Below are 14,247 nucleotides of genomic sequence, written 5' to 3' on the forward strand. Positions count from 1 at the left end.
AAACATGTCTTTTTCAAAGCCTGCAGTGAAGAGCAAGGTTAGTGATGAGCAAAGACGATTCCAGGAAAAGTGGGAGATGCAATATTTATTTTTTGAGCACGGGGGCACCCCGACGTGTCTTATTTGCACAGAGAAAGTTGCGGTGCACAAGGTATACAATTTGAAACTTGATTATACAACTAGACATGCTGAGGATTATGCAGAATACCAGGGATATGAGAGAGTGAACCGGGTTGCAAATTTTAAAACCAGTCTACTGAGGCAACAAGATTTCTTCAAGAAAGCATTTATTTATTTACTTAATTCTCATTTTGTTCATTTATATTTTGATTTTATTTTGTGTTGAAAATAAAAATAAAGACATTTAAAAAGATTGTTTTTAAGAAATATTTTCTTGCGGCCCAGCCTCACCCAGACTCTGCATCCAGTGGCCCCCAGGCAAATTGAGTTTGAGACCCCTGGTTTAAAGTCTTGTAGAACCTAAAGGAAAATAAGCAAATTCAGCTGTACTTGATGATGGTTGCAATGGAAGGAAGTAACCATTTTCATCTTTACAAAATAACATTCAACAATTTTACAATTCAGGTCACCTTACAATTCCTTTTGTGTCAATGTACCTTGGGACAACTGAAAGCACTGTGCTGCTGCATCACAAAAGATCATGGATCAACTTTTGTCTGTGTTTTAATGTTGCTCTCATTTTTATGAAGATCTGTTCTTTGTCTGTGCTGTGTTTTATTAGAGATATGGCCTAGCAGCATTGGCCTCTTTCCAGCTGTGGCTCTTCAGTTACTTCCCTCTCCAACTCTAGTCCACTGCTGTCTGAAGTTTGAGAGCTCCTTCTCCGAACTCCACCGCTACTGCCGCTGCTGAGTTGTCGCTGTGTGTTTTTAGCTTCCAGGCAATGTAGCCCTCGTTGCTATCTGCATCATAGAAATGCTCAAAAACAATGTTGAAAAATAAAATAAGAGACACCTAGTGCAAAGAACTGTACTTTATCAAGAGATTATATTCATAGGAAAATGCTTATTACGGTTATCAATTGCGCTTTTGCAATCTGAGCTTGATGGAGCCTCGGATGTAGGTAAGTAGGTAGAACTTTATTGATTGAAATTGTTCTTTTCCAATTAGCCACAGCAAATACAGCAATTTTTCATGAAAATAAATCAAAATATAATGAAATATAGACATGAATATTTAATTACTTACTAAGTTGATGCCTGAGAAGTGGATTGGAGTTTCCTGCAGGGATAGGTATATGAACACAATAATGGGATGTACAAGGTAACAGGCAAAGCTAAGGTTTGAAATAGGAACCCACAAGTTCAGTGACAGGAAGTTCATGATGTACCCTGGAAAAAAGACAGCATTTCAACACTAAATCTAGATCTTATAGCTATTTAATTTTTAAAGTCATTTGTTTCATATATATATATATATAGAGAGAGAGAGAGAGAGAAAGAGAGAGAGAGAGAGAGGGAGAGAGAGAGAGAGAAAAGAACCATGTTCTATACAAACTATTGTTAGATTAAAGAATCACAACAATTTGTGATTTGTTATTCAATAGGTTTGAGATAAATGAGAAGCACCTCCATAGCCTTCCTCACAGGCTAATATGATCCAGCTTACAGCAGTCACCCAGACCAGTCTGTGTAGTCCCTGGTAAATGGCATGGGGTGCTGATGGATGGTCTGGGGCATCTTCAAGAGCATAGTAAAATCCAATCACTAGAGCCATGGCCAGCAAGGAACACGTCCATCCAAGAGCAACTTGCCACTTTAAAAGGACAAAGAACGTAATTAATGTGTGATTTAAGGGTGAAATGTAACAAATGTATTCACAATGAAAAATAGGTTTTTCAATGATGCCCTACCTTTTTCTTCAAAAGTTCTTCCTTCCTCTCTTTCAGGTACATTCCAAACAAGAAACCAATTAAAAATGTTCCATATCTGGAGTAAGGTTTCGCATAGTATAGATTTGCGTAGTCTGGTGAAAGCCTGAATTAGAGAAGTCATCAGATCAAATCATACATGCTGTGCTAAAGTACGACTGGTCTAATTTGTAGTATTAGTTGCTGTACATTCAAAGATAGCCTAATAAAGAAAACTCATCTTACCAAGTTGCTGTCAAAGACACCGGTAGGTGCAGAAGTGCCGTTAATATGGAACTAGTCAAAATGGTCATCAGCAGCAGTGCTACGACTAAAGCCACAAAAATACCTTTGCTTCTGTAAAATACATTTTTAAAATTAGAGTTGAGAGGTTAAAATGTTTGATAAAAGGTAGAAAAAAAAAAAAAAGAATATTATTTTTAATTATTATTCATATATATATATATATAAGAAGTAAACACAAGAATCAGAAGAGGGGTTGTGGCGAAGCACTGCATGTCAAGAGAGAGGTATCACGTCCAAGGAAGACACTTTGTGGAGCAGATCAGTGATTAGATAAGTAGACAAATATAGCATCTTTAAATGGTTTGACTGGGTTCACTTACAGGTAAAGGCACTGTGAAGAGATTATTAATCAGCAGCAGGTTAGTCCACCAGTATTCCTCACAATTTATAAAATGTTCATTTAGCCACGAGTAAGGCCCCTTGTTGATCACAGATGTGACACTGACACCAAATAAAATCACATGTGGAGGGGTTGTATCCTGAAAAAAACATGTAAAATTGTGGCTGAAATGTCAAAGCAAGTAAAGACTTTCTGACTCAACTTTATAATCCTCTTGAAATAGTAATCTGCCTCAAGACCTACACTCATGGTGTCATCGTTCCTCTGGATTGAGTTCAGGAGAGTTTTGGCACTTAACATACCCCTGAAACACAATAATTTCAACATAGGAGATACATGAACAAACAAGATATTTTGAACTTCTCTGAATTCTCTCCTCCAAACCTCTGATTGTATCAGAGATAATTTAACATTTGGTGTAAAAATACAAAATCAATCTTGTGTTACTACATACAATTTACCAGATTATATTTTCGTCACAATGAAAACGTGGAGGCTATGTGTTTTATGTGTCAATGACAGGCATATAGTTGAGTGGTGACTCACCCAAATAGTAGGAAAATATCCACACTTAGAGTAATAGTCCCTGATAATTCAATGAATGTGTAAAAATGACCGCTAGCATGCTGAGTGCTCTGATGCCTGTCAATGAATTGTAGACCCCTTTCACCGAGGGAGGCCTGCTGAAGAGTACCTTGGTGGTTGTCTGTAGAGAGAAGGCCTTAAGAAACTGCTGCAAACAACGTCCTAAACAACTTTGCTTCGTCTTGATGTGATCTGCAAAGAAGCCAAACACACTAAATTAAAACATACATCTCAATAAGAACACTTTCATATAAATGTGAACGTTAGCTCTCGCCAAATTACCGCAATCTTGGAGACTATCTGCATTTTTTTCACAATTTGACAAATTGTTGTCTCCATTGGTTGGACTCATGATCACTGAGGTAGGTTCTACAGTTGGTGCATACTTTCTGCTCTCTTGGAAGTCTTTTACTGCAGTGGTCAGTGTAGCCGCAAGAGGGATTACTACTGTAATTAAGCAAAGGACCCTGTGGGAGAACATGAGTATAAGGCCATTACTGAAACAAGAAGTTTGAGGTGATATCAGATAAATGGCTTTACTTACAGACATGTGATTCCAGATGTCCCTGGATTTACTACTTTGGACAAACATTGCGTCCTCACCACACTCTGTTTGGAATCATTGACCAGAATTGATGGTAAAGTAGGAATAAGAGAGACCTCTCCAAATGTCATCATTCCTTCAAATGAAAAAATAGTGTGATCACCTTCATGTAAAATGCTCTTGTGTAACATGCACCTACTTGTAGTGATGTCGTAACACCTCACCCATTTCATCTCATATATAGGCAGGAGTTAGCAATGTTAGCAAAAGACTTTTCTCAACCCCGTCTACATCTTCCATCTATTCCCAGGTTGTTCCCAGACCAGCTGAGAGACATAATCTCTCCAGCATTTCCTGGGTATACCTTGGTCTCCTAACGTTGGGAAATTTCCTGAACACCTCACCAGGGAGACGTCCTAGAGTTATCCTAATCAGATGCTCAAACCACCTGAACTGACTCCCCACTTAGCAGAAGTGGTTCTACTCTGCACCTCTCCTGGATGACCTTGCTTCTCTAAAAGAGATCCCAGCCACCCTACACGGGCCCCTGTGATCTTGTTCTTTTGCTCAATACCCATGGTCCGTGACCATAAGTGAGGGTAGGGACGTAGATTGACCGGTATACAGAGACCTTTGCCTTTTGGCTTAGCTCTTTCTTTACCACCATGGATTGGTGTAGAATCCAAATAAGTGCAGATGATCTCACGGTCCGTTCTTCCCTTACTCATGTAAATACACCAGGGTACTTAAACTCATCCACTTGGGGATGCATCTCACCCCAACCCCAGAGAAGGCCAACAGGCCAATCGAGGTAGGGAATATAGTGCTTTCGGTCACAATGTCCACCACCTTACAGGAACATGGTTGAAGTTCAACCAGATGCGGAACATTGGGAGTGGAAAATATCTGTATTGGTGTCTGATTGTCTAGAAATCATGTAACTTCGGGAACCATAACCGAAACTTCGCCTACACGGAACTGCCCATTGTAAACGATCAATAAAATGTTCTGAGTCTGAAATATTGTTGATAATGCTTGGCCGTTGGTCAATAAAACAAATTATCCTGTGACTATCAAACTAATACAGTCGATCCTGTGGTCGTCACACATTACCCGGAACATGGTTGAAGTTCTTCCAGATGCAGAACATTGTAACACTCATTTTCACTGACTTTCAGTGTTATTTTTTGAGTAAACTTTAATGAAAAAAAAGTCTCAAAGCATAAGAGTTACCCACTAATGTAACTTCAGTGAAAACATGTAAGAATTTTTTATTTTTTTTATTTTTACTCAATTGACAGTCAGCTACTAGTGGGAGGTAAAGTTACTCCCTTGGCTGCTGTTTATGTTTGGTCGCAACCCTACTTCATCCAAGAGGTTCAAAGGTGACTCAACTGGACTGTGTAAAGTTTGTTTGGAAAGACCTTTCGCCTCTCTTTTTCGATTTCAACTAAGCTGGGGTTTAGGAGCCAGTATCTACCTAGAGGGGGGAGCAGAGAGCAACAGCGAGGGGTTTAGAACAGTGTATTGACTGAAACCCATTAGTTTAATGAGAGGGTTGTTGACCATCATTGTCTAGCAAAGTGTGACCATCACATGATACTCGTTGTTCCTTGGGAACTTTTCTAGGGAGAGAGCTAAGAACTGCATTGTAAGTAGCTGAAAGGTTATGCCTTAAGCCCAATCTATGTTGACGGAAGGGTTTTCTAGCCTAGTATAGATGGCTTCTTTCGATCTTCTCTGTCCAGCAGCTGTGCGTTGCTGTCATTAGGTGTCGTTTAGGTGCAGATGGACTTCAGAGTTGGCATTTTTTAATGGACTGCTTCGATCTTATGTGAGGTTAATTTTTATACCTGCGTATGTTGTTATCATGTCAGAAAAGGTGAATTCAATAAGATCTTACCCCCATGCACCATTTGATGCACCTCCTTCTCTTTGCAAGAGTCTGGAACACAAATCCCCACAAAATAGAAAACAGTTCCCTGCAAAAGAACAACTTTGATTAAAATGTCTTTTGTATGTATCAATACAAAATAAATGTATTTTAAAATATGAAATAATGTAGTCACTGTATTCTGAAACAAACTGATAAACAGCAACGGAAAACACAACAGCAATCAAGTTAATTGTACAATTACCTGGTTCAAAAAGACTTTGCAGAATTGTCCTGAGAAAGAAGTTGTTTGGACAGAGCGGCATTCCTGCATCATGCTCCCGATCTTGCCGTATGAATCATACACTAATTAAGAAGGAAAAGACTTTGTATAAAAATAGAATTAAAAAAACATTCGACAGGCCATGTTGGGCAACAGAAATTTCTTATCAGAAGGTTTTTAATTAGCTTGGAACATGGCAGAAGCTGAAGCTCACTCAATGTCAAACTATTAATATTATTTGAAGTACTTTATTCTCTGTTAGGAAAATATATATGTATGGACGTAAAAAGCACAGATTGATAAAGTTGTTTATCATGAGAAGTTTTAACTTTGAAATACCTTAAACAAACTTGTTGTGTTTGCATATGGAAACAGAGAACACTATTTGGTGAAACAAGCTATCTGACTTTTTATGGCAGCACGTTTGTTAAATAATGAGTAAAAATAATGACTAAAACACCTAACAATCATCTATACCTGTCGTAGTTCCATCTTTGTTTGAACATAAAATTACATTTGAAATATTCTTATTAAAACAAGCAACCTGTCAAATAGTTTCTGAGGACTTTTTGCAGTGAACTTACTGACAACACTGTATTCTTTTGGGTTTTCCTGGTTCAGTTCCCAGAGGAATGAGGTTGTGTCTCTCATGCATTTGTCAGAAATGTTATGCTCTTGGAAATCCTTCAGTGCAGAGCATAAAGTCACAAATGTGAGCAGCAGCAAAGGACCAGTCACAGCCATCGTAAGAACTCTTTATAGAAGATATTTCAGTGTGAAGCTTTTTATATAACCACATGAAACCAAATTATTAATCCATTTTGTATCTCATCATGTTATTGATTTACACCAGTTAGCGTGAACTGTACCAGTAAAAGAACACTAGATCCTGAATACTCATCCATCCTAATCCATGAAAAAAGTCCTCTCACTGTCATGCTTCTTCACATTTATTAGGACCATATTTACCCTTTACTTATAACAATCATACCTGTTGTCTGTTTCTTACTATCAACTTAATACAGTATAACTAATAAGTATAATTTATTTATATTTTTGTATCCGTCAGCTCTGATTATAAATTACACTTCATGCCAGAAGAGAACAGTGAACAAGAAATATTCATTTCTCTCCACAAGATATTTCATTAAACACGTATAATAAATGGACAAACATAAACAACATTTTCCAAGAGTTCAATCCCAATAGCAATCAATTGAATCATTTATCAGTTCCTTGTTTTAGACTTTTTTTTTTTTATATATATTTTATTTATACAGTTTTTATAACAAAGTGCAAACGAGTACAAAAGAAAACCAGGTTATTAAAGCAAAGGAAACAAAGAAAATTAAAATAACAAGAAACAAGAATACACAGTACCGAATAAAGTAGACAAGAGTAGAAATATAAGAGAAAAATAAATAAATTAAAAAGAAAAAAGAAAATAAATAAAATAAAATAAATGTTTTAGACTTTTTAAATTGCCAATGTGTACATGTCAGAGACTTCTGTAAATTAACTTTATTTATTAATATATTGTAACTGAGTGTTTTGGAGTGTTTTTCAGAGTTATAGGTTTAAGTTTGGATATTACTGAAGCCCGTCAAGGCATCGCAAGTTTTGGTTCGTGAGGAAGAAGATGGACAAATGTGATGTGTGTTCATTGTTTTTTAGCGTTGGCTGTGGCCCATAGCAGCCTGTTCAGCATCATAAATAAAGTTGGTAAAGTTCTCACACACTGTCTCTCTCTTTGCAAACGCTACAATACATTGAATATTCTTTTTTTTATCCAACTAATGTTGCCACAAAAATAAGTCCATGGAGGAAAGTTCAAATATACTTTAATGATCAAGTCAAAAAACATAAAATCCAACTTAAACAAAAAATCATAAATTAAAGCTCTAAAATGTCAGGAACAGTCCACAGGCCAAGTAACATTAGCATCCAAGAAGTCACAGAATACAGGGGAGGATGCCAACCTTGTCGGAGACACGATACTCTGGTGAGTTCTTCTGAGAAGAGATCCTCCTTTTCAAAGGAAAGAAGTTGGGACTAAATCATCCTTGTCTGCAGGGACCTGCCAGCGTCAACAGGAATCATAGAATAAGCATATAAAACCATGTGAAAAACATGACAAATTTGTTGATTTGAGTCTCTTTCAAATATATATTGGACCTCTATTGTATCATCAGTGTGTGTCTGTTTGTAGAGAATGATCATAAGCCCCACCCACTGAAAACACTTTGTTTTTCTGGAGATTAACTCTTGTTTACGACAACTACACCCACTCTGCTGTGATTAGTTAAGCAATGATTTTTGTTACTGCATGTCATCAATCCTGGAAGTCTCGCCCTTTAAAGTGTTTAACAATGAAATTAAATTAATTAAAAAATCAAACCGTTTTATTGACAATTTTCCCATTGTGCAAGAAAGCCATCCTCCCGAACTTAGACTTAGACATCCTTTATTCTCATTTTCGATATTCGAAGAACGAAATTTCGTTTGCATTACTGGCTAAGACAAGTTATAAAGTGCAAAGATTTAGAAATAAATACTGTCTACTGTGTCTACTAAAATAGGTGCAAGAAGCAGTTTTTAAATAAATAAGAAACCGTTTGTTGTAACAACAAATTTAAAACCTCACCATGAAAACCTTACTAAAGATAAGTTAAACACAATTTTAAACTATGGCTGGAATAAAACAACAATATACAATCAACGCAGCATTTGTTTTGGAAGTGAACTTCAACATAACATCTCATCTCACAACTCGAGTACAGACGCTTCTGAGCCCGCTTCCCAAACACCAGTGATGTGGTGTTTGCAGACCAGGTGAGGTCGTCCGAGATTTTCATCCCCAGGAACTTGGTGCTTCTGACCACCTCCACGGCTGTGTCGTCGATGAGAAGAGGGGCATGGCTAGGCTGGATCTTCCTGAAGTCAACAATGATTTCCTTTGTTTTGTCAACATTCAGGATCAGGCTGTTTTCCCTGCACCACTCCACCAGCTGCTTCACTTTCTCTCTGTATTCTTGGTCGTTATCATCCCTGATGAATGAGACCCACCACTGTTGTATCATCTGATATGGTTGGAATCATACCTGGCAACGCAATCAAAGGTCATTAAAGTGAATGGTAGGGGGCTCAGGACACAGCCTTGAGGGGAACAAGTGCTGAGGGTGATTGTGCTGATGGTTTGACTTCCGACATGCACCGTTTGTAGTCTGTGGGTTAGAAAGTCAAGCAGCCAATTACACAGGGAAGAGCCGAAGCCCGGAGGTTCCAGCTTACGTACCAGGCGTTGTGGGATGATAGTGTTATAAGCAAAACTAAATCAAGGAGCAACATCCTCACATGGGAGTTCTTCTTCTCCAGTTGTTCAAGGTTCAGTTGTAGAGCTTAGGAGATGGCATTCTCGGTGGACTGATTTCATCGGTAGGCAAACGGGAAAGGGTCAAACATGGAAAGGGTCTGGAGGTGATATGGTCTTTCACCAACCTCTCAAGCACTTCATCATGATGGGAGTCAATGCCAAAGGTTGACAGTCATTCAGTGATGTGATATGAGTTTTCTTTGGCACTGGGATGATGAAGACAGTCTTGAAGCAGGAATGCACTATGGCCTAGTTCAGCGAGGTGTTAAAAATATCCGTTAGTACACATTCCAGCTGATCTGCACATTGCCTGAGCACCAGCCTCAGGTATGTTATCCGGGCCTGTTGCCTTCCGAGAGTTGACTCTTCTCAGAGTCTTCCGCACGTCAGCTATGTTAAGACAGAGTGCCTTTTCTGCCTGATGGGGAACAGCTTTTGTCGTGTTATTTAATGCCTCAAACCACCCAAAGAAGTTATTTAATTTATTTAGGAAGTCCAGATCAACGTTACCCACCCAGAAGAGGGGGGTGTCTTGAAGTTGGTAATAACCCGTATTCCTCGCCACATGATTTTGGTGTCAATGGCTTCCTGGAACAAGCCCTGGATTTTTTTTGGCATTGAGCCCATTTTCCTAATATGATGGCACTATTTAGGTTGGCTTTTGATGTCCTCAGAGCGTCTTTATCCCCAGACTTGAAGGCAGAGTTCCGCGCTTTTAGTATTTTGCATACTTCCACAGTCATCCAGACTTTCTGATTTGCACGGATGATGATGCTTCTTATGTTGCTTATCAGAGCATTTGTGAACGTATGCTGACACAGATGTGGCGTACTCCTCAATGTTAATGGTATGTAAACACCGCAGAGATTATTGGGCATCTGACCCCGTCGGGCAGTCCTTTGTGGTCGGTGCCCCAAGTCTATGTGGTTTGTCTCCCCCAGTCTGGAGTCGGCGTCCTAATCAGTCCTAGTCGGACGACAAAGGAGGCGGATGCACACGTTAAGACTTTTCATCTCAGTCGGATTCAATGGTCAATCTGATTGGTCGAGTGCTAGGTTTACCAAGCTAATCAGTGCAGGACAATAAACTGGAAGTGACGATAGTTAACACTAGATAACCAGCAATGGATGAAACCACACTTGCATCGAAAACTACTATTGGCCGCATAATGTTCCAGTGGACTGAAACCGTTGAGGAGGAGCTGATCAATTTGATCGAGGAGAGGCCGCCGTTCTAAAACATGGTAGAGAAAAGCTACTGCAACCGAGTAGTGAAGGCGGACTGCTGGAGGCAGATTGGCGAAAGCTAAATATCCCAGGTAAGATTTTCCATTCTATCAAATTTGTGTGTACATAAAACCTGCGTAATGTATATGAAGAAGGATAGACGAAAATGTTTTTACGATCGTACACAAGTGACTCAAGCTCGTGCTAAATATGCCGTTTGTTATAATGTGGGTTGCTACGCTGTAAATTAATAGAAATATTTTGTGTAATATTTCAGATAAGAACGTTCTAAAAAAGAAGTGGGAGAACCTAAGCAGACAGTACACCCGCTATGTGAGGCAGTGCCCGTCCCGTAGTTCTGGAATAGAGGGGACACCGAGGTAGAAATGGATGTTGAGGAAGCTGCAATTCCTTGAGCCACATACTAAAGAAGCCACATACTAAAGAAAAGAAAAGCTGGTTCCCTTGGAGATCCCCTCTTGTGTTGCCGGATTCATAGAGAGGATGCAATAGGAGATGGAGGACAATATTGAATTTTCACCACATGCAGAATCCACAACAATTGAGCCAGCGATGGACTGTGCGTCCACTTCATCTGGAAGTTTTTTGCCTCCTGCCAAAAGAGCATGATGACAAGAAATGCAGTGGTGGAGAAAATCTGTGGACCTGATGGACAAAATTAACAAAATGTTGGACATGATAAACACGACGGAAGAGACTGAAAAACGGGAGATTTTTCAGTCCATCCAGTGGATTCAGAGAAAATATATCGAGGTGCCTGACCATCTGAGGCCTCGCTTAGAGAGGGCATTACATGCTGTACTGTATGACCTTGACAACCCTGAAAAATTATGTAAGTCGTTCAATAAAAGTTTTATTTTTTAAAAAGGAAGTGTCCCTTTTTATTTATTATACTTTCCTTAAACGAGCTAAAAAACAAGTTGTTTTCAGATGCCAACATCGAATAACAATAAAATAAATAATGAAAATATAAGTAATTGAAGAAAGATAAGAAATTAAGTATAAATTAAATAAATAAAATCCTCGGAGCAACAGGCTATAGAGGGTTCATGAATTATGTGCCAAGGTACATCACACCAGTATTATAATGTAAATGAAGCCGCTCAATGCATAGTACATTATCATAACATTGGAACACGTCTCTGCTCCATGAACTTATTTGTTTACCTTGATGTCTTGAATTGTTATCCTACTCACACGCGACCTCATGTGAGTCACCTTGCCCTAATCTACACATGGTAATCTGGTCCTCTTTTCAGATGCATCCAGAGTACATATCATAACATTGGAACACGTGTCATCACCTCCTGCTCCATGAACTTATTTGTTTACCTTGATGTCTTGAATTGTTTATATTGAATATATTGAATAAATTGAATTGTTTATTGGTACAGAAGGCCAATATTGCTGACAAGACTTTTAATTATCATTCTACAAAATCACAATTATTTCCCTATATCTTGATCCATTGAAAAGGCACTGTGCCAGACTCGGACATGTAGTAACCGCATCGCTCATCCCTGATCTTTTTGGCCCTTGTTGTTTCATTGTTTGCCCGTGGCAGGGAGGCTTGTTGTAAGGGAAGGTCTTGCCTCCATCTTCCTTCAACAATACCACTGTCTGGTCCTTCCTTGTCGACAATGCCTGCCCTGTAAACATCACTGCCTTCAGTCTGTAGAAAGTTATGCAGAGCACAACAAGCCAGGACAATCTTCTCCACTGTGGTAGTATTATGTTTGTTGTTCATGGTAAACAAAACATAAAAGCGGTTGGCCATGATTCCAAATGCATTTTCCACAACTCTCCGAGCGTTTGACAGCCTGTAGTTGAAGATGCACTGTTCTACATGAGACCGCGGTTTGCATACTGCTTTCACAGATACTCAATGGAAAGGCATCATCTGCCTCAATTCAGTATGGAGACATTCGGTCAGTTCCTGGGAGTGGTGCAGGGGCAGGAATGTTGGTGGTTCTGTTTAACAGGGTAGTCCGAGTGTGCATTCACGAAACACCCCAACATCAGAAATACGTCCATTACAACCAAGATCTACATACAGAATTTGTACGAGCTGTCAACCAGTGCCATCAACACAATGGAAAAGGTGTGTTTGTAATTGTAATACATTGAATGTTTATGTGTTTTCCACCCAGAGCACCCAGGCAATTTGGGAAGTTCCACTGAGCCTTGAAACCACTTAATACCTCACATTCACTGTGTCTGGGCACTGAAAAAAGGAAAAGTAAAGAAAGTGAAAACCTAATCTTTTCAGATTTCAGTATTATTTGACTGATCAATATTCATGGAGTTTGTAATTTATTTACAAATTGTATTTTCTATTTTTAAATCTCTGAACACCCCTGCCTTTTGAATGTATCTTTATATCTTATAGTAAAATATTTAAAACATCTACTTAAAGTGGGAGTTTGTGAGCATAGCGTAATCGAATCAGAATGTTCACTTTTTATAGCGTACACAAATTATTTCAATTACATTAATGAGAGAACTTCCTATTTATTTGAATATTTTTCTGACTAATGTTACAGATATAATTGTTTAGTACTCAACACGGTTTGCATGTAAACTTCAACACAAACCTCAAATCGTATTTTACAGCTTAATAACAATAACAATTTAAATCAGACATACCTTGAGTTATTTCTCATGTTGCACCTGGTAGATGGCCTCACAGGTTTCAGGGACAAGTTGACGAATTGTCGAGACACCCATTCGAGAGAGATATGAGGGTTAGATTAAAAATTATTATACACTATACGTATACGCCATACTTAAATGAATGCTAAAAAGATAATCAAAATATAAAGTATAATTTACTAGCTTCATCTAAGAGCTTAAACGTTTGAATACACATTCACAATCAACATTTCACTCAGACTGATTTACACTGTTTTCAAGGCAAGCTTGGAACGGACGTAGAGTCATGACAACGGGTATTTAAAGATGTTTGTCTGCCCTTTTCACATCTTGGGTCGTGGATCAAAAGAACGAAACAGGGACATACCCGTGAGGGGGGGACTAGGAGACAGGAACTCCCACCCAAGGACATTTGAATAATTAGAAAAGGAAACAAAGTAGGAAGAACTCTCCACAGGACATCATGACAAAGGGAGTTTGAAGGAACCAATAGAGCGATAGGGAGAGGACCTCTCGGCCCGGAAATTTGCCTTAAATATAGCGATATTTCTATCGTTCAGGACTGCTTTCCCGGAGCTATCGACCAGTAGAGCTGCCGGCAAAGAGCGTGTCCAATCGATCGTAAAATCTTTTATCTTTGTTTGTCTCGAATAACCGACCCGTTACACTCTGCATTGACCTTTTCTCTCCATAGAGCAAAGTATAAGACCCGGACGTGACGTCGTGTTGGAGCGACGGAAATATTTGAAATCAACTTGCTCGTTCATCTCCAGTTCCCGACACAAATTCAGAGAAGCCCCCTGAGCTTGCTACTGTGAGATCCAGGACTTCATCCAGGTAGTGAGATTTTTTTACAGTACACTTTTGTCCCCCATCTCGTTGCTTTGTTTCGAGGCATTTTTTTTGTGGGACGGGGGCAGCCTACGTCAGACCACACGGGACTGCCCGACGGCGTCAGACACCTGTCGATCCCAGTGGTGTACCCAGGCCTTTATACTTTATAAGTCTGTGTTTTGGGGCAGGAGCGGAGTGAAAGTATGATGTATTATATTCTATGTTAATCATTTTATCCTTTTTACAACTTTGTGTTTTTTTCCTTTGATCTATACTCTTTGCAATTATTTATCTCTTTGACCTTTCTTCTTTTTAATCGCACTTCTTGATCTTGCTTTTA

General features: G+C 38.9%; 1 pseudogene; it reads right to left on the minus strand.

Annotated features, from left to right (window-relative positions):
- Positions 1-564: 564 nt before the first annotated feature.
- LOC148079183 (O-acyltransferase like protein-like) lies at positions 565-6,455 on the minus strand (annotated as a pseudogene).
- Positions 6,456-14,247: the final 7,792 nt, after the last annotated feature.

This window comes from Callionymus lyra, chromosome 5 (assembly GCF_982586985.1).
Source record: "Callionymus lyra chromosome 5, fCalLyr1.hap1.1, whole genome shotgun sequence".
Taxonomy (NCBI): Eukaryota; Metazoa; Chordata; class Actinopteri; order Syngnathiformes; family Callionymidae; genus Callionymus; species Callionymus lyra.